The sequence below is a fragment of the Xyrauchen texanus genome, chromosome 43, assembly GCF_025860055.1.
Source record: "Xyrauchen texanus isolate HMW12.3.18 chromosome 43, RBS_HiC_50CHRs, whole genome shotgun sequence".
Classification (NCBI taxonomy): domain Eukaryota; kingdom Metazoa; phylum Chordata; class Actinopteri; order Cypriniformes; family Catostomidae; genus Xyrauchen; species Xyrauchen texanus.
This window is the reverse complement of record NC_068318.1, coordinates 15,497,373-15,518,838: the sequence shown is the minus strand read 5'-3', so window position 1 is coordinate 15,518,838 and position 21,466 is coordinate 15,497,373. Positions and strand designations below refer to the sequence as shown.

General features: G+C 43.5%; 2 pseudogenes; one reads left to right on the top strand and one right to left on the bottom strand.

Moving 5' to 3' along the window:
* Positions 1-8,436: 8,436 nt before the first annotated feature.
* On the top strand, positions 8,437-14,718 carry LOC127635526 (uncharacterized; annotated as a pseudogene).
* A 76-nt stretch (positions 14,719-14,794) lies between these two features.
* LOC127635525 (histamine H2 receptor-like) lies at positions 14,795-15,915 on the bottom strand (annotated as a pseudogene).
* Positions 15,916-21,466: the final 5,551 nt, after the last annotated feature.

Below are 21,466 nucleotides of genomic sequence, written 5' to 3'. Positions count from 1 at the left end.
ACAGTCAGAATAAACATCCATACAAATCCAGCAGTTAAATTAAAGTCTTCTAAAGTGACGCGAATGCTTTTGGTGTCAAAAAGATCAATATCCAAGTACTTTTTAACTATAAAGCATCACTTCCGGTCAACAGCGGTATGTGCGGATGACGTAATTACGTTGGCATGTTCACACAAGAACTGATGCATGTGCGACACTCTACAACTGAGTAGAAGGAACACTGTACAAAAGCTTAGTTGGTTTTGGTGTATATCTGTATTTGCATCTGATTGTTTAATGGTGTATTTGTGTGCTTATCCTGGATGTCTCAACTGAGAGAAGAACGTGAGATTATGTCCGTAACATCGCAAATTCGTCACACAAGTGAAAGGGGAACTCCGCCCTCTCGTAAAGCTTACCGAAAGTGATGGTTTATAATGAAAAATTACTTAATTATTGATTTTGTTTTGCAACAAAATCCCTCATATTGCTTTAGAATACATTAATTTAATCGCTGGAGTCATATGGATGGCATATGGATAGGTTTACCACAAAAACATTGATAGATTGTTCAAAATTATCTGCTTAAAAAACAAGCACAAAAGAAACTGCTTAAAATGTTAGTTTACCCAAAGATGAAAATTCTGACACTATTTACTCACCATCAGACCACCCCAGGTGTGTATGACTTTCTTTCCTCTGCAGAACACATGTGAAGATTATTAGAAGAATATCTCAACTCTGTAGGTCCATACAATGCAAGTGAATGTGTGCCAACATTTTGAAACTCAAAAATCCACATAAGGGCAATATAAAAGTGCTCCAGACGACTTTGGTTGTTGAATACATATCTTCTGGAGTGATATGATGGTGTGAATGACATTTCCTATTAAACTACTATTGAACTATTCCTTTAGACTGTTCGGCTTCACCCTCAATCTCTTCTTAGTCTGCATGTGTGAAAGAGAGAGAGAGCACCAGGCCTGGCTCCATTCATGAGCTTGGCCCACCTCGACATCTACACCCACTCCTCCAAATGTTCGGCCCACTAAGATGGCCCACCTTATATCTTAGAGCTGGAGCAGGGCCTGGCACGCATCCATGTGTGAGAGTGAAACCTTGTTTTTGATGCAAAAAAAAAAAGTGTATTTTTAAAAGGATTTTGCATTAGGATAGATTAATTAGGGAATTTTTATTCTGATGGTGCTATATAAGATTATAAATTCAGGTGTCATATTTATAATTATAAATATTAACAAAAGAATATTGTTGCCTTTCCTAACCACATATTTTTGTGAGACATCTTTCTTAACCATGATGACAAAATACAGGGCACATCTTAACGTAAAGGATGACTTGATTTACAGGCTCTGCAAGGAAAGACACTCTTACCTTGCTTTCTCACTAGGACAACCTGTGCATATTTATAGTGATGTTAAACTGATGTTCCAATTTTACATGTTTAATTTTTAAATTATATGTTTTGATATGGTATGGGTTCAATGATATGGGCCACAAACGGATGCACCTTACACAAGGAGGGCCCCATGCTAAACAAGTTTAAAAAGCACTGGCATAAACAATTTTAAAAGTGATTTACAATAAGAAGTTTATTGGTCACTTGAAGAAACACAAGAGCCCGCCCTGGCGACAGAATGATTTTTTCTTTCATGTTGGATCTTTTTTCCCCATTTCTGTAACCATTCACTCAGCAGGGATTCCCGAAGGTCAAGTGATTATTGACCTCCCGTTAGCAGACTCTAATGCACCACTGGTCGGCGATTATGTTAATGACGCTCACATCTGAAAATCACTGGAAAAATAATCTAGTGAGGTGCCGGCTTAACCCAAATGATTTACACAAAAGAATAATTTTTAATGAATATCCCGGTCTGTCTTCTTAATATAATGGCAGTAGATATTGAGTCACCTTAAAGACCCAAAGGACCCAAATAATTATTAAAGTAGCCCCTTTTAAAAAATCAAGAGATCTGGCAAACTTGCCACAAATTTGCCACTCATAATTTTCACATGCAAATGACCTTGCGATTTACTGCAAATTTCTGACAGAAGTTGGCAACTCTTCACAGGTATTGGTGAACCTGCAGCAACAATTTGCCACTGCTGGCAAATCTGTGGCAACAATCAAGAGTTTGCCGCAAAGCACATTTGCATGTGAAATAATGAGTAGCAGGTTTGCCTCAGGGGTTAGCCAGGATTCTTGAATTTGCAAGGGAGTCCGTTCAGCTTGTGCGTCATATTTAACGTTTTCTGAAGAGAAGCTCCCAAAATGTAAGTAACTTTACATTCAAAATCTTGATGTCCATTGAGTGTTTATAAGTGGATGTGAGAAGCTTGTTGACAAAGGTATGCATGTGAGGACTTGCGTTGCTTTTAACACTAAACGGAGCAAATTCTTTCATGAGGGTGAGTAAATTTTGACAGAAATGTCATATTTGGGTCCTGCAAAACCGGCTTCCTCGCCCCTCATATTTGAACCCGCAATGGGGTGGGCACGGCCTGGGTGTGATAGGCCAATGCGATGGCATCAGTGACCCAGTGGGAAAGCCTCTGTTTGGAGACTGTGTTCCCTTTCAAATGTCCGCCAAAGCAGACAAATAGCTGCTCAGAACATCTAAAGCTCTGCGTGTGGTCCACATAGGTATGCAAAGCACTCACCGGACACAGCAATGAAAAGGCTGGGTCTGCCTCCTCCCAGGGCAGCGCTTGCAAGTTCACTACCTGGTCCCCGTGGGGGGTCATAGGAAACTTGGGCACGTAGCCCAGTCACAGTCTAAGGACGACTTGGGTGTCTGCTGGACTGAAATACAGGCAAGTGTCGCTGACAGAGAACGCTTGCAGGTCCCAACCCTCTTGATGGAAGCGAGCACGATCAGGAGGGCCATCTTCAAGGAGAGGGCTTTGAGCTAGACTGATTTTAGTGGCTCGAAGGGGTTCTCTGAAGGCCTGAAAGTACAATGGAGAGATCCCACGTGGGGAACAGGCATGGCCTGGGAGGGTTCAGCCTCCTGGCACCTCTAAGGAACCTGATAATCAGATCCTGCTTTCCTAGGGACTTACCGTCCACTGCGTCATAGTGAGCCGATATGGCTGCTAAATAAACCTTCAAGGTGGAGGGGGACAGCCTCCCCATCCAACCTCACTTGCAGAAACGAGAGCACTGACCCGACTGTGCATCTCTGGGGGCCTTCAGACCGGGAAGAACACTGATTTGCGAACAAGCACCACTTAAGGGCGTAAAGTTGCCTGGTAGAGGGAGCTCTGGCTTGGTTGATCATATCTACAACATCAGGTTCTTCCGCATCCCGTCCAGGGACCAGACGTGGAGGTTCCAGAGGTCTGGGCTCAGATGCCAGAGTGTGCCCCGTCCCTGAGAAAGAAGGTCCTTCCTCAGGGGAATTCGCCAGGGAGGGGCTGTAGCGAGGTGTGTGAGATCCAAGAACCAATTCCATGTGGGCCAGTAGGGGACTACCAGACTACTCGTTCCTCGTCCTCCCTGATCTTGCACAGCACCAGTGAAATTAGGCTCACTGGGAGAAATGCGTATTTGCGCAGCCCCCGGGGCCAGCTGTGTGCCAGTGCATCTGTCCCGAGGGGAGCCTCCGCTAGGGAGTACCAGAGCAATGGGTGGTCTCTTGGGAAGCAATCAGGTCTTTGCCGAACCCCTCAATCTGTGCTTTGCCGAACCCCTCACAAATCCACTGGACCGTTTTGGGGTGGAGCCTCCACTCTCTGCTGAGTGTACCTAGTCACAACAGCGCGTCCGCTGGCTTGTTGAGGTTCGCTGCTGGCTCCAAAGTAGGAGATGGCGGGCGAGTTGTGACATATAACGAGTGCGCACGCCACCTTGGCGATTTATGTACGCTATTGTACCGGTGCTGTCTGATCGAATCAAGACGTGCTTGCCCTGTATTAGCGAAAGAAAACTCCTCACGGCAAGGATTACAGCCAGCAACTCTAGGAATTGATGTGCCAACCCAGCCGGGGCGCCGTGTGCAATTGGCACGCAGCCACCGGCTCCTGGACGGGGCCCTGTTTTGAGGCATCTGTGGTGACCAGAACCTGTCGGGACACCTGCTGGGGACTCCTGTCCGCAGAAAGCAGAGGTCTGTCCAGGGGCGGGAACGGGGTGATGAACACACGGTACGTGCTGCGCCGCCATGCCCAATCTCAGGACTCGAGTCTGAAGCCAGTGATGAAGCGGTCTCATATGCATGAACCCCAGTGGCGCGACCACCGCGGAGGATGCCATATGCCCCAGGAGCCTCTGAAATTGTTTTATTTGTGCCTGGCTTGAATAAGTTGAGGCATTTCAGCACTGACTGAGCATGCTCTTTGGTGAGACGCACTGTCATTGAGACTGAGTCTAACTCCATGCCAAGAAAAGTGATGCTCTGAACCGGGGTGAGCTTGCTCTTTTCCCAGTTGACCTGAAGCCCTGGGCACATAGTGACACTCAAGTGTGGGCTGGGATGAGCCAGTCATCGATTTAATTGAGTACGCAAATTCCCACATCCCTTAGCGGGGCAAGGGCTGCCTCTGCGACCTTTGTGAAGACGCAAGGGGACAGGGACATGCCAAAGGGGATGACTTTGTACTGGCTGTCGAACGCGAACCTTAGGAAGATATGGTGTCGAGGCAAGATAGAGACGTGGAAGTATGCGTCCTTCGGGTCTACCGCTGTAAACCAATCTTGATGCGGACGCAAGTTAGAATGTGTCTTTGCGTGAGCATTTTGAACGGGAGTTTGTGTAAGGCCCAGTTGAAAACCCGGAAGTCCAAGATCGGACGTAAGCTGTCGCCTTTCTTGGGTACGATGAAGTGAGGGCTGTAGAAACCCTTCTTCATCTCGGCTGGAGGGACAGGCTTTATCGTGTCTTTGTTGGTAAAAGAGTCGTGCTCTCTGCATGCAGGGTGTTGGCGTCTTCGCCGTGCACCGAGGTAAAGCGGACGCCGGTGAAAAGGGGGCGGGGGCCTGGTGAACCGAATCGTGTAGCCGAGTCGAATGGTCCTGGCCAGCCAGCGCAATGGGTTGGCAAGTGAGAGCCACGCGTCCAAGCTCTGTGCAAGGGGCACTAAGGGGACAATCGTTTTTGACATACCTGGTGAGGCCTTGCAGCAGGGCGGAGCAAGTAGTGTAGCGTCAGGAGGCAAAAAGCGTGTCCCGAGGATTTGGTGCTGAGAAATGTCTCAAAGCACTTACCTTGCTCCACACACCCGGCAGGGGCGGGTTAGTGAATGAGGAGGAGGTCCCGTGTAGGCGTCCTCTGGACTAGTAAGAACCGGTCGGCTGGGGGGCAGCAGTCGTGGGTCTGGAGGCGAGAGGTCCGGGTATGCCGGGACTGCTGGAGTGTGGCACCGGGTTGCCGTGAGAACGGCATTTGAGGGCCAGGTGACCCAGGAAAAGAGGAAATTGCTCTATTTTTGAGAATGTGGGAACCGCAGCCCAAAGGGGGTGCAGTAAAGACAATGTCTTTAACTGAAGGTTCTCCTCCAGGCCCTCCACCGGGGGATGGAGTGGTCTGCTCGCCAGCTCTAGAGCAAACACCTCGTTCCCTGGGTCGTCCGTCTCAGGAACTCTAGGGAGTCTTCCGGGTCCTCGAGGACGTTCGGGAGACGGGGGTTGTGCGCTTCCTGCGGGGCACGCAATGCTGGGGCTGAGAGCTGGGCCCAGGTTGAGGCAGAGCTGCCTGAGATTTGGAAGCCGCAGTAGGACGCCTTCGGCGAGCAGACGGAGCACGGCCCGTGTATATACAGCGGTGGTCCTCTTCACCACTGAGAACTGCTGGGCGAAGTATTCAACGGTGTCGCCGAACAGACCGAGCTGGAAAACGGGGGCATTGAGAAAGCGTGCTTTGTCTACTTCCCATATCTCGACCAGGTCCAGCCATTGATGACGCTCCTGGACCACAAGGGTGGCCATCGCCCATCCGAGTGATGGCGCTGTGACCTTTGTGGCCCCAGGGGGCACAATTGGTTGTCGAGTGCAGTTGATGCAGCATATCAGGATCAGGACTACCCAAATGCAGATCTTTAAGTGCCTTGGTCTGGTGGATTTGCAGGGGGGCCATGGCATGCAGGGTGGAGACAGCTTGTAGTTGCTCCGCCGTCGAGGTTAGTGAGAGCGGAGGGGCGAGGAAGCCGGTTTTGCGCAGTAAAAGGTGCCTTCTACGGCATCGTCAACTCGTCATGCACCTCCGGGAAGAAACGAACCGTGGTTGTGGCTGTGAGTGGCGCCCTGACCCAGGGAACCAATCATCTAGCCATCATCATCCAGCTCGCGGAGTCCGAGGGATTAAACAGACTGGCCGTGAGGCACGCTGCTCTCACCACGAGCGTACTAGGGGCGGGTGGTAGGTATGTGCCGTATATCCAACAGCGTTAGCTCTGCAGAGGTGAGTGGAACAGTAAGTGATCTCAGCTCACTGATCGCACAACTTATTGGCTCCAAAGAACAAATCTGAATGGACAGATGCATGATTCGCTCCCTTTATACCCGTATGTCTGGGGTCGGAACAGGAAAATTCTGTCTGCCAATTTCTCATTGGCCTTTTGTCAAGTTCAGAGGTAACCGAGGCCTTCAAAGAAGTCCCCTAGTGTCCTAGTGTCGCTTAATTCGACACAACGTCGAAGTGAGCAACAGACAGGGAACACAGCTATTTCTTGTCTTAAAATTACAAGAACTAAATCAGTGCTGAACATTGTATCTCAAAAGGAGGACAATGTGCCCCACCCCACCCCCTGTGTACTTAAAGAAATAATTCACACAAAAATTCAAATTCTCTTATCATTTACTCACTCTCATGCCATCTGTCTATGACTTTCTTTCTTCAGAACACAAATTAAGATTTTTAGAAGAATATTTCAGCTCTGTAGGTACAATTGATGTATGTGAAGGGGTGCCAAAATGTTGATGCTGCAAAAAGCACATAAAAGCAGCATAAAAGTAATACATATAACTCCAGTGGTTTAATCCATGACTTCAGAATTGCTATGAAAATATTTAAGTCAATTTTTGCTAGAAATTCTTCTCTCTGCCCAGCAGGTGGCGATATGCATGAAGAATGTGAATCACCAAAAACACAAGAAGGAAGGGAATGTTAAAGTGGAGATTGACTGAGCAGGGAGGATAATTAGTAAAAAAGGAATTAAAAAATGATCTTTAACATGGATTAGACTACTTTTATGCTGATTTATGTGATTTGTGGAGCTTCAATATTTTAGCACCGTTTCACTTTCATTGTATGGAGATATTCTTCTAAAATCTTAATTTGTGTTCTGCAGAAGTAAGAAAGTCATACACATCCAGGTTGCCATGAGGGTGAGTAAATGAATTATTCCTTTTTAAGCCTGATGTAGCCCCTGTACCAAACAACCTTTCCCATGTCTGCTCTACCTCCTCTATTGTGCAGGAAATGACGTGCCAAGTGATCCTGTTTATTTAGCATGTTTTGCATTCCTTGCATTGTTTGAACATGTTTTATGCACAACAATATCGCTCTGTCTGCATTAAATTTAGACCCTACACATAAACTGATTGTAATGTAAATGTTTCATACATTACGATTTAAAATGGTGATCAGTGTATTGAAAATAACTTTTTAATCTTTAAATTTCTGTTATCATGTCTCCCTTTTAATTTTTGGAATCAGATTCATGTATTGTTTATCATAGATAAGTGATGTATTTTAAAAGTTGGCATACAGTGTTCATTATAATGGGGCATAGATTTTGCAACTCAGTACTCAATACTCACCACTCATGAGTAATTTTAAAAAGCTACTCTCACTTGAGTAATTTTTAGGACAGCTACATTTACTCTACTCTGACAAAATCTTTTTGGGAAGTAACAGTACTTCTACTTTTTTAGTTCTACTTATTTTTCAGTACTCTTTCCACCCCTAAAACTCAGTAATTTATTTCAATGCTATTTCAATGGCATTATATGTCCACGTGGCAGCGGGGGTGTGGTCGAGTGTCTGGTGCACACACCTGAGTCTGATAATGTCTAACACCTGTTTCTAGTTGCAGTAAGCAGTGGGGAGAGTGATAAAGAGCGACCACGCCAGAGAATGGGGAGAGAGAGTTCCAGACAGACAGACTGAAATGTGCTGTGCCTGTTAAGCTGTAGAGCCATTTTGAGTATTGAAATTAAAGTCTTACCTTGAGTTTCAATCCAATGTTTCCCATGCCCTCCTGTTCTCTAACTATGAATTTCCTTATACTGGTGCCGAAACCCGGGAATATTTTAGAAAATACACCGACATGGAGTCCTCGCAGTTGGCATGAGTCATCAAGTCCATCGCCAGTATGCATCAGGTGCAACAACAGGCCCTGCTTGAGCTATGCCAGGACCAGGATTGCAGATTCCAGGAGGTGCTGTGCAGCCACAACCCCTGAGCCAGCAACCCCATGCCCCTGGTTGCTCTTATGAAGATGAGGCTTGAAGACGATCCTGTGGCCTTCCTGGATCTCTTTGAAAGGACGGGTGAGATCCGGGGCATGCCGTGTGCCCAGTGGGCAGCCAAGTTCATCCCATTGGTGTCCGGAGAAGCTCAACTCACGGCACCACAACTGCCGGCAGTGAATCTCCTGGTGTATGATGACATGTGGAAGACCATCCTGCAGTGGGTCGGCCGAAGCCTGGAGCATTACCGACAGCTTTTCGGTCAATGGAGATGGCAGGTGATGGCTGAACCTTGGCCCCACCCAACGGCTCTGGGCTGACTGCTGAAAGTGTCTGCTTGCTGAGGACTGTGTCACCGTGTGAATGAAGCTGGAGCAGCTGATCCATAAGCTACTGAAAGGAACGGCGGAGTAGGTCCAGTGCCACTGCCAGAGGACCATATCTCGGAGTATCAGAGGGCGGAAGAGCCCTCCCAATCTCTCTCCCCTCCCACTATGTTTTCCCCAACCCCCACTCACTCTGCTCTCTCCCTACAGCCCATCCCAGTACCCTGAAGGGCATGGAGGCTCGCCGCCGAAGCCAGTTCCCCATCCATGGGGGTTTGATTCCCCCAGGAACTTCACTGCTTCATTGCTCTCCCCCTCAGGTGGATGTGCCTGCTGCCACAGGTACAGGCGAAATGCCTGTGAGTTGCCCAGCCTGCGGGATTTTTTGGGAGTCCACGGGAGTTGCGGGGATCCAGGACACTTCCGGGATCATCACCCTGTGATGGAGCTGGGAACTTTAGTCCAGATTCCCGACACTCCACGGACTGCCCCCGATTGAGCCTGAGCTTACAGAATACTGGAAAGTGTCAAGGGGAGTACTCATCAAGCCTTGGTGGATATGGCCTGTAACCAGACCACTATACACCAATGCTTGGTTCAACATGAGGCTTTGGGCACTAACAAAAGGGTGAGGGTGAAGTGTGTGCATGGGGATATTCACTTCTTTGAAAGAATTGGCATGGACCTCGTCGGGCCATTAGAGTGGTCAGCACTCAAAGGTATCACTTTGTATTGTATTAGAAACAATCATTTATACCCAAAATAATTATTAAATATTGTATGTGAACATAGACTAATTACTGTAATGTCAATTAAACATTTTCTTAATTTTTGTTAAAATATATCATCAAATAAGTCATGCAGAATGTAGCTATGCAAAATAACCCGTGATTCATTACAACACATTACACAATGCATAATAATAGTTCAAGTTAATACACAGATAAATAAAAAAGTATATTCAATGCAGTGATGCCGCAGTGTGAGTTGTTGATGATTAGATTACCATTTGAGAAATAAATCGCGGGTAACCGGTTTTAAAATTGTTTGCAAATGTTCTTATTATGCAACAGCACTGATGCAAAAAATGCTTATGTGCATCCCAATCTAAGTGATGTGCTTAAGTATGAACAGAGTACTTCAAAAGTGCATTACAGTATTATTATTTTGGGTGTGCAACATGTAGTTCATGGCATTAAACAGTTTTTTCTTCAGCATCAGTTTATTAAAACAATCCGTTGTTCTGTCAAACACCCCAACATAAACAATTGGCAACAGACTCTAAATAATGTCCTCAACACCTTACAAATAAATCTTTGTATTATGCATTATAAAGTGAACATTGCTTACAGCAGGCAATTTAAAGTCCGATCATGACTAAAATTGACATTTAATGTTAACAGAAGCAGTGCTTAAAATAATGATGTCTATTTAAGACACAACTTTTCAAAGTTTACACGCTGATAGTAGCCACACGCAAATGCACCGCACGCTGTCAGCAAGCTTAAACAATACTGTAACGGTGGAAGGCGGGGCATTCCGCACACCCGGCCCATAATCAGGCTAATCGAGCCTCAGAGAGAGAGATAAAGGCCGACTGGAAGCTGCAGTGCGAGAGAGAGAAAGATTTATGGACAGCTGTCCGACACCTTTGTGTGTTTGTCTTTTTGTTTCAATTTTATATAAAAATATTATTTATATTATCAAGTCGGTTCTTGCCTCCTCCTTTCCATGAATCCCTTTACAAATACAAAAAGTGGCAAATTTAATTCATCACTTTAAAATCAACACAGCTAAAAATATTAAACGTACTAGTTTATTGTTGGACAACTTGTGGGGGCACCCTGTCAGATTTGTAGAATGTGTCTTTCTATGACTTCTGTCTGTATGTTTTACATTCATCATCTTCAGTCAGTCATTTAAATGCTGCCAAAAAGCTTATTTAAGGAGCTTTTTTGATGGATATGAATCTGGTAGATCAAATTCTTCTGTGAAATTTTTGAATTTGAGTGTTTTATGCCTTTATGCCTTCTTCCCACTTCTGAAGTGGTAATTATGAGTACTTCGTTGTCTGAAAGAACAGGAAACATGGACGATGCCAGGTTCATTCATACATGTTTTATTTTGACAGCATAATACATTACTCAGTTTGCCTGCTGCAATAATGGAATTTTGGTCAATACAAGCTATTTTCACAGTGTAAAAATGTACAAAATGCATCAAATGGTTGCTGATATAAATAAATGAATATAACCGAAACGGCAAACGCTAGCAATAAGTTGTATTTAGAAAAATGCATAAAACCTGTCATTCACTTCAGAAACTGTAATCTTCTCTGCCATGTTGAACTTTTACGACTCATCCCAACTCGGGTACCAAAATTATCTCAGAGTTTCCCAGTCGTAATTACGATTTAAGGGGTCGTTCATTTGCAACTTCCAAAAGGGGAAATTTGTATTTAAGATAATTCCGAGAGCACGTGAAGGCAGCATAAGCTTCAGTTTCATGTCAATTAAATTACATGTTCAGTTTGCGACACCTGACCAGTGGCCACCACATGGCCGCCGTTCGTAACCATAGCAACAGCTCCAGTACCCACACAGGCACAAGAGTTTTCCCTTTTAGGCTTACAAGATCTTATGAAAAACTCTTTTATATTATATATTTATACATTACATATAATATTTTTGTCATGTGTAAATAAAGCTTTTCAAGGTTACAGTTAAATTAACCGTGATATTTGTAATCACGGATAATAGTAAAACCATATAATCGTGTCATCTCTAATTCAATGCATACTCTTAAATATGTATACACTGTATCATATAAAACATTCATAAAAAGCATTACGATTAATAATTTATTAAAGAATTCCTTTCAGAAAATTACTTTTCTTACCTGCTTGTCTGAAATGCCTGTCTGCTTTCCTGACCATGAAAAACAACTGATCATTTCTATAGATGTTTTCACATATGACTCATGTGATGTATTTCATGTTATCTAAATTCATACTAAAGATTTGCGTGGCGCTCGACGCTCTGAACACTTAATCCTCCATGCGTCCGCATTTAAATCTTCAGTAAGAATGTTTTTGTTACGGATGCAGACAGCGAAGGCAGACGAGGAGAGCGGATCTAAGTGCAAGCTTTACTTTATTGAAACACAAAGGAAAACCCTCAAAGGGGAAATAAACATAACACAGAAAATACAGGCAGGACGCCTGCACACGCGCCACACACACACACACGCGCCACACACGCACACGCACACGCGCCACACACACACACACACACACACACACACACACACACACACACACACACACACACACACACACACACACACACACACACACACACACACACACACACACACACACACACACACACACACACACACACACACACACACACACACACACACACCGGGCTAACAACATTCAACAAAAGACAAGGACTGAACCAAAAACCAGGATATAAATACACAAGGACAGGATGATTACAAATGATAAACAGGTGTGAACAATGACACAAAATGGCAGCGATGATGACAGGTGGATACTGGGAAGTGTAGTTCTTTAAACAATAGACTAGTGAGACAGTGGAGCTAAACAAGGGACAAAAGTGAACCTATGGAAAACAAAAGGGACAAAAATGGAAACCAAAGGGGCAACGGTAAAACAAGACAAGGTAACCCTAACAGTTTTATATCCATTGTGAGACATTTTACACTTGATAGTTATTTTTAATAAAAATGATAATTGCAAGGATTCGTACCTGTGAATGCAAATCAGCCTCACATTTTTTAAAATCTTCATTCAGTAATAATAAACGACTGTGAGGTTGAGTTTGGAATTGCATACTACTATGTGTGCCCACCGTCTCCCCCAATTATATGCCAGTGGTGCCACTAATTTTCATTATACCTGGAATCTGCATTGATTTGCATGTGGAGTTACTTATGGGGTTTAGCAGACATGTAGGTTGAGTCACATTTTTGCAATGAGACCAGGTTGGTTTAATAATCTGTATTTTAAAGTTATACATTACCAGACACATTCTGTTCACTTAACCATTATCCTTTCAACTTTTTCCAGTAAATGCAATATGTTGTATCCATCTTTTGATAGACACAGGCTTTTATTGTTAGATTAGTTTTTCATCACTTAAACAAATCCACGCAGTGATCCTTTGAACGAGGAGGACAGCCTTGCAGTAGCAGCCATCATTATATTATCAAAAAATATATTTTTCACTTCACTATCTCGTGAAATTTCACAGGCACATATATCTAGGAAACTTAATAATCTTAATACTTGTGTGTATTCATGACTATAATAGTTTAATGAGAAATAGTACTTTTGGATGCTTTAATCTACATTTGAATTGTTGTCACTGCCATTAATACGCTAGAGTCATTGATCTTTCAGTAATCAGCAATCACTTTGGTTAGCAATAAGATATTTGCTTTGTATCCCTGGAGGTGGTGGTAAACTGTACACAAGCAGTTGACCTGAAATGTAATTTAACTTTTCTTAAAGACAAAGGCCAATATTTGTTTTATACTTATATTTTTATAATTTGGAGCAAAGAACACATATTTGTCCATAACATACAATGTAGCAGCAGTATTCTAATTGGGGGGGGATTCATTAAATTTATTAATTTAACTTATTAAAGGTTATAATTTTAAACATTACCTTTAAAATGGTAAAAAATAATTAAATACAATTTTATCATCCATTATTTAGTCCTATAGAGTTACTTTGCGTTTCTGTAGCAAAAGGTTTTCTTACAGGGTGGGGTTGCTAGCCCCACGCCTAACCCTCCTCCTTTCTCAGACCGGGCTTGGGACCGTCCATGGCGGGAACTCTTCCCTCTACATCATCTTCGTAGACTACGAGAAGGCTTTTGACAGCCTGGATAGGAGTGCCCTTTGGAACCTTCTCCGGCATTATGGTGTGCCAGCCAAGATCGTTAACATCATCCGAAACTCGTACGACGGTATGACCAGCAGAGTGGTCCATGAAGCTTACGGAAGCTTACGGAGACCTTCGAAGTGAGAACCGGGGTTCGTCAGGGATGTCTGCTCTCGCCCTTTCTCTTCTTGCTAGCCATCGACTGGATAATGAAGATTACAATAGCACGTACAAGAACAGGAATCCAGTGGACACCCTTCACACAACTCGACGGCCTGGACTTCGCGGATGATTTGGCCTTGCTATCCCACACCCGACAGCAGATGCAGGAGAAGACAAACAGCACAGCTGCCACCTCCGCTCAAGTAGGTCTGAACATCAACAAACAGAAGACAAAGATCCTCAAGGTGAATAACACCAACAACGACCCAGTCCAGTTGGACGGAGAGGCGTTAGAAGAAGTAAAGGCCTTCACCTACCTGGGCAGTGTCATCGACAAGTAGGGCGGAACAGACGCTGACGTCAAGGCACGAATATGTAAAGCAAGAGCAGTCTTCCTACAGCTGAGGAACATCTGGAGCTCAAAGGAACTGGGCCTAAGGACAAAGGTCAGGCTGTTCAACACCAATGTCAAGGCGGTCCTTCTCTATGGTGCAGAGACATGGAGGACAACAGTGGCGACAATGAAGAAAGCTCAGACCTTCATCAACTCCTGTCTGCGAAGAATCCTCCAGATCCGCTGGCCAAACACCATCAGCAACCAGGACCTTTGGCAGAGAACCAATCAGCTTCCTGCAGAAGATGAGATCCTGAAACGACGCTGGAGATGGATTGGCCAAACGCTCCGCAAGCCAGCTTCCAACATCACCAGGCAAGCGCTCACCTGGAATCCCCAAGGCAAAAGGAAAAGAGGAAGGCCAAGAAATACGTGGCGCCGAGATCTGGCAGCTGATACCAAAGAACTTGGATACACCTGGAGCCAACTGGAGAGAAAAGCCCAAGACAGGGATGCCTGGAGAGCTCTTGTTGGCGGCCTATGCCCCAGGAGGGGTAGCAGGCATAAGTAAAAGTAAGTAAATAGAGTTACTTGCAAACTCCCTTTCTAAATAGATAATATCTTGGGGATCCTTATACATGTTGCCATCAAGAACCCAAACCTGAAGTAAATAGTAAATTTTTCAAGGTGGTTAGTAAGAGAGAATTTTAACTCCTACCATTATTTAAATTCTTCATGTTTATGTGGAACTACTTCCATGCATGTTCATTTATTCAGTCATACAGTGTGACACCTCAATTATATAAATATTTTCAGCATTAATAAGAAAACAATACATTAAAAATATACTTATTTGTGTTGATGCTATCATACGGGAGCTAGAAAAAATTTGTCAAAATAGCTTGATAACTTGATATGTCCTGCAGTGTGAAAGCACTGTCCTTTGGTGCAAAAGATGAACTCAAACTACTTTAAACAGCATTTATAACGTTTATTATGATTATTATCCATGTGATTTTTATAATCTCATAACAACTGAAAGACATTCATACTTCAAAAATGTATTTGTCACACAGCAGGACCATTTAAATGAACTAATGTAGTAATTTAAAACTTTAAAGAAATGCTGTCCAGTCAAACCATCTAAAATACTTTCGTATATACAAATGAATGCATTTTAACCTAAAATCTTGGTGTTGGAAAAATAAATTAGTGAACACAATACGTGCAACACATAATATCCGATAATACATTCCACACATGACCAGTAGAGGGAGGTAAAAATGCCCAAATGCATTCAAGATCACACAGTTATTCTACCAATCATAGCAGGTTATAACTTCCTCTCCCTCTTCCCACATGTCTCAGTCCTGATTTTGCACTCTGAAGTCAGGTGTGTTCCAGCCTAAGTGAATGGAAAAAAGAACACAGCCAGAGAACACATCCAGATAGCTGTTAGAGTGACTGCCACCCGTAAAGTTGTAACTTTCCTAGGAAAGCAGAGGGGACTGCAGATGCCATTATAACAATCAACACTAATGGCCAGGAGAGTGAGGATGGAAGAAGTGCAGACAATCACATCTAGAGATATTTAGATGTTACCCCCAGTAAGTACAGCAGCAAGTCTGTCATGACCAGTGATGCTGTAAAACAGCAACTGATCTGGCACAGATTCTGACCGGTGGCCATGGCCAGACAAACCAGCACATTTTTACATGGTCAATGTGATGAAGGTCACCAGCATCACCCAGCACAGGACTGTGGACATTCTTGTTTCCTGCTGAAACAGGAAACCTTGGAGCTTACTGTCCCTCAGGTCAGACTGATGTCCAAAATAGTCCAGACACTAATACACTCCTCATCATTTTATCTCAAATATTTAAAGGACATTTTTAAGACCATCTCATTGGAAATTGCTGGACAAAATGGCTATGGAACTGACATAAGGACACCTATAGCCACTTCCCTGAATTTAGGCCAGGTTAATTTCTACAAGAGAAAGAACATAGTTACTGGTAAAGCAAGCTGATCAATGTGAACCAGGTGATTAATTTAGTGAAATTATTAACCAAAATGTGTCATCTATAATTTAATTTAGCTGAGATTTACAGTTACCGCAGATGGACAGAGGGATAGACATTTTCATTGAAGGTTATTCTCAGCCATTTATATTTAGAAATGCATGTATTAGCTCCAAGAAATGTTAATTAATGCACTTGTCTGATATGCTGTGGTATTATGTCTTTTGGAAGGTCACCAACTAAATTTAATGCAAATTTAATGCGAAGCTTTGGCCCCTATTTTCTGCAAGGACAAAAAGTTCCACAGTACAAGTCCTCTAAGAATCAGATGAAAAAGAGAGAAATAAAGGGAAAAGTTGCCTTCAAATAATAACATTTTTCTTTTCAAATTTTTTTGAATGACTTAAATATTAATTTTTAACTTAAGTGGTATTTGAACCTTAATTCTTTTGTTTTTTTATTTTTAACATTCATACCATGAGTTGCCATTGTTAAACACTGATGAGACAATTGGAGTTATTGGTATCCATGTGAACTTTACAGCAGCAGAGTTGTGGTTTTATATAGCATGTTTACACAAATGTTCACAGAAATGCAATAATAGACAAAAAATAAAGACAAATGCAAAACATGTGTATCGACAACACTGTAGAGCATCAAACACATTTATGTGGAGGGAACGAGACGTTGTGTAGAGTGAAGCGACACTTGAGGACTTTCTTGAAGGCCTCGGTTACCTCTGAACTTGAGAAAAGGCCAATGAGAAATTGGCAGACAGAATTTGCATGTCCCTCCCCCGGACATACGATTATAAAAGGAGGAAATCATGCATCTGTCATTCAGGTTTTGCACTGAGGAGAATATGGTTCGGCCATAGCAGTGGCTCGGTTCAGCCTTAAACTTCTTAGATTCCCGGCACCCCCGAAGCTTCTCTATGCTTCTCGCATAGAGTTAAAGCGGCTGGGGCCATTTTAATGCTATCACACGCATCGAAGAAGGTGTTATTTTCCAACTCCTATTCTTTCAGGGGGAAAAGAGGCTGCCCAGGCTGGGGGGAGGTAAAGAGTGGCGAAATATGTCACATGGGTTTTAAGGCCACACGTGGAAATGGCGTGGAGGTAGATCCTACCTGCTGCAAAGGAGGAGTTACTACAAACACGGCAACCGGGGAGCAGCGGGGACTGCCCAAGGGAGACACGGGTCCGCCCCCAGGGGGGGACCGTACCACAGAAAATATTCAAAGGGAAATTAATCCACAAGGGCCCATTCTTTGGAGCACCTATTCCAGTACAGAGTAATTTTAGTACACGTAGTGGGTCTGGTCGGGGAATTCCTCAGCTGAATTTGCAGATCAGAGGGCTAGGGAAGAAGAACATCCAGGGAGCGCAAATCTAGTGGACTCTCCTGGGGGAAAAGAGCGCACGTGATCACCTCAGTAGAGGGGAAAGGCGCTATGTGCAAGCGGAACACTTGGTCAGATGTTCCGCATTCCCAAGTTCTACATGCTCGGACCTGAGAGAACACGGGACGAGACCGACTCAACCCTGATATTATAAAATCTCGTAAATGTATTGGGTGCTGCCCAGCCCGCTGCTCTGCAGATGTCTGCTAGGGAGATGCCGTCGAGTGTGCTCGAACTCTAAGGGGGGGGGCACAGCCTGGGTGTGATGCCAAAGCAATGGCATTAACGACCCAGTGGGAAAGCCTCTGTTTGGAGACAGCTTTCCCTTTCCGCTGTCCACCAAAGCAGACAAAGAGCTGCTCAGAACATCTAAAGCTCTGTGTGTGGTCCACATAGATACGCAAAGCACGCACTGGACACAGCAACGAAAAGGCTGGGTCTGCCTCCTCCATGGGCAGTTTCACTTGCAGGTTGTCCGCTGGACCGAACTCCAGGCAAATGTTGCTGACAGAGAGCACTTGCAGGTCCCCAACCCTCTTGATGGAAGCGAGCGCGATCAGGAGGACCGTCTTCAAGGAGAGGGCTTTGAGCTCGACTGATTATAGCGGCTCGAAGGGGGGTCTCTGAAGGCCTGAAAGGACCATGGAGAGATCCCATGAGGGGAACAGACATGGTGTGGGATGGTTCAGCCTCCGGGCACCTCTAAGGAACCTGATAATCAGATTGTGCATCCCTAGGGACTTATCATCCACTGCGTCGTGGTGAGCCGATATGGCGGGTACATAGACCTTCAAGGTGGAGGGGTAAAGACTCCCCTCCAACCTCTCTTGCTGAAACGAGAGCACAGACCTGACAGCGCATCTCTGCGGGTCTTCAGATTGGGAAGAACCCCAATTTGTGAACAAGCGCCACTTGCCTGGTAGAGGGAGCTCTGGCTTGGTTGATATGGTCTACGACAGCAGGTGGTAGACCAGTTAGATCTTCCGCATTTAATTGTTTCTGTCATATGATGGTCAGACTGTCTTATGAATTTATGTAAAGGGAAAATATGGAGTGTTGTTTGTCCCCTATGCAACTGTGTTGATATGACTATGCAGCAATCAGCGACACCACTAGCAATGGCAATGAACGGAGCCTCTCGGGCTGATCGCTCACACATGCCACGGATCTTCTCATCTAGAGGAGAGGGATATAAACACCGGCAGGAGAATCGGAAGAGAGAGAAGGATCTTGGGAAAACACACATGAAAGGACTGGAAGCAACTGACGGCACTTGGCTCTTCAACCAGCCGGCGTTCGTCTCCTCCGCCCCCACGCCCAAGACGCTCAAGAAGATTTTTCATACCCAGTGCACTTTCCGCCCCTACCAGCACGAGCTCCCCGTCACCTCACATGCTCCTTCACCGTTAACTTCCTTCTCTAAAAAAGTATGTCGATTTAATAAATTGCCCTCTGGGGGTTGTTTACTTGCCATCCTGTCTCATGTCTCTCCTTTACCAGCTACACAGCTGAAACTAAAACTTTGCACAATTCAGACCTGGGTCATTCAAATGACTAAATTCTGGTACTTTCAATGCATGGTAAAAGAAAGAAAAAAATCACATACAATTGAAAAAACAAAAACAAAACAAAAAGCACTACCCATGACATTTCTCTACTAAAAAATGTTTTGATACAAACATGTTATATTCTAAATGTTTGAGGGTCGACGTTCAATGAATAAATGTCTAATAACAGCTTTTTTCTCCCTCATTCCTCAGTGAAAAGGAAGCAAATGCAATTGTAGACAAAGTGAATAAATGTATGACAAAAAAAAGCATTCTGTATTGTGCAATTTTTTCCTTAAACATTTTTGTAAGCATGTCTCTGCACAATAGTTAACACCATCTGTCTCTCTCAACCATAGTTTATTACCAGGAATGTATTTACTCAAGAACAAGCATTTCCATTTCACACAGCTGATACCTCAGGCACAATTCAAGACTTTCATTCAGCATTCTCAACAGTGTAGAAACATGAGTTGAAACATTTTTCCATGACAAAATTCTAAGCTCACCATATATTAAGTAACACATTATATAATGAATTACATTTTCCCCCCTTATTTTAGTTGCATTAACATTTACATATAGCAGGTTGACAGATGGATCAGTTACATTACATGAGTCCTGTCAACCACCTCTGCTAAGAGATCACATGCTTTGGCCCTTTCTCGTGCAGAGAAATGTGTTCATGCACAGCACATATTCACTCTTTCAGTTAATCATGCCCAAATAAATTAGTGTTGAAAAACAGAGTGTGAAAATGTGAGGCTGATGAATGTTCCAATCTTGTCCCCTTTAATTAAGAGTGAATCAAACCACTGGCGTAAATAGCCAGCTAGAAATAGTAAAGAATGTCCCTTCTACTATCCCTGTCAATCCGATCAACCTCCAAAACTAACAAGCCGTCTGCTAAATTAATAGTGTAAATAAAAATGTACAGTGCAGTAGGTACAGAAAATCCATTGGATGAAATGTTGGCTGTATTACCAGTGAACGGAGGGCTGGACTGGTAATCTGGCATACCGGGCATTTTCCCGGTGGGCCGACACACTTTTGGGCCGATCAGAGGCAGACTAGCCATCGGGAGAACCGAGCGGAAACTGGCCGCTATAAGCTAAAATGAGCCGCTGCGTTATGTAGAACGGACCACCAAACGCCGCCGCGATATGCAGAAAAGGACAACCCAAAAACATGGATAAAAAAGCATTGTTGAAAGCAACTTTGTAGAAATGCACAGAGCCATTACGCATGGGTTGTTTCGGCTCATGAACCTCACCTGTGATTCGTTCAGCCCAAAGTAACAAAACGCAAAAAAACTGCATACAAACCATTTGGACTCTGTTTGGGTTTTGCTTGGAAAAGTGCGGGGACAAAAATCACTTTTTAAAGAGTGCGGAAGACGTGTCCTTGTGGCTGCTATGCCCTTGGCTAATGTCTACATTAAGTGTAAACTCTCTATGTAGTGTTTAATTTAAATTCTCCTCCAAAATGCCATAAAATGGCAACATAATAATTAGTAATCATTTAATGACAAAGTTATTTGATTATTTCAGTGAAATTGAATTGAATGTGTTTGTTTTCAATCAAACTGATAAGGATTCCATAAAAAGATTTAACAATTCTGCAAGTTTATTAATTATTAGTTGATAAGTGTTTGACATGACCTTTAATGATGGTGAATTAGTACCTTGTGCTTTAGTTTTATCTGTGTAATTAAGGAGAATACAGTGTGGAATGATAAGAACATACAACAGCAGGTTTTCATTAGAGACATGGAAGTGCTGATATGTTCCAGGCTTATATGACTGTGTAAAAACCTAAAGCACAGATGTTTTTGGTGTTGATGATATTCGACCTGAGAGAGACTAACAGCAGGCCACTTTCTTAAGTCAGATGAGTAAAGATGAGGCTAAGGTCAATGTGACATACACACTCACAAAGAACTCAAGATCTATTAACAACAGTCAGAATTAGACTTAGTCAATAAGCCAAATCAAACAAGACCACAGAAAGTAAAAATGCTCACCTCTGTAACAGCAGACAAAAAAATTAAAATAAAAAAAAATGAAATGTGTTCATATCTGCCATCTCAATACCTGTAGTACATTTCATTTAAAGCACCAAACCAATGGAATACAAGTTAAGCACCAGGCAATTCTCCAACACTCATTTCCAGAGTCAGAAATGACAAAAAAAGACAAAGTTCTGTGTACTAGAAACAATCAAATAAATGAAGGCCATTTTTTTAAGGAAGCCTATGCATTATTCAGTGTACTTAAAACATAACACATACAAATCTATTTCATACAAATGGCACTAAGCAAAGGACTGTATTTGTACTGTATTTGTTTT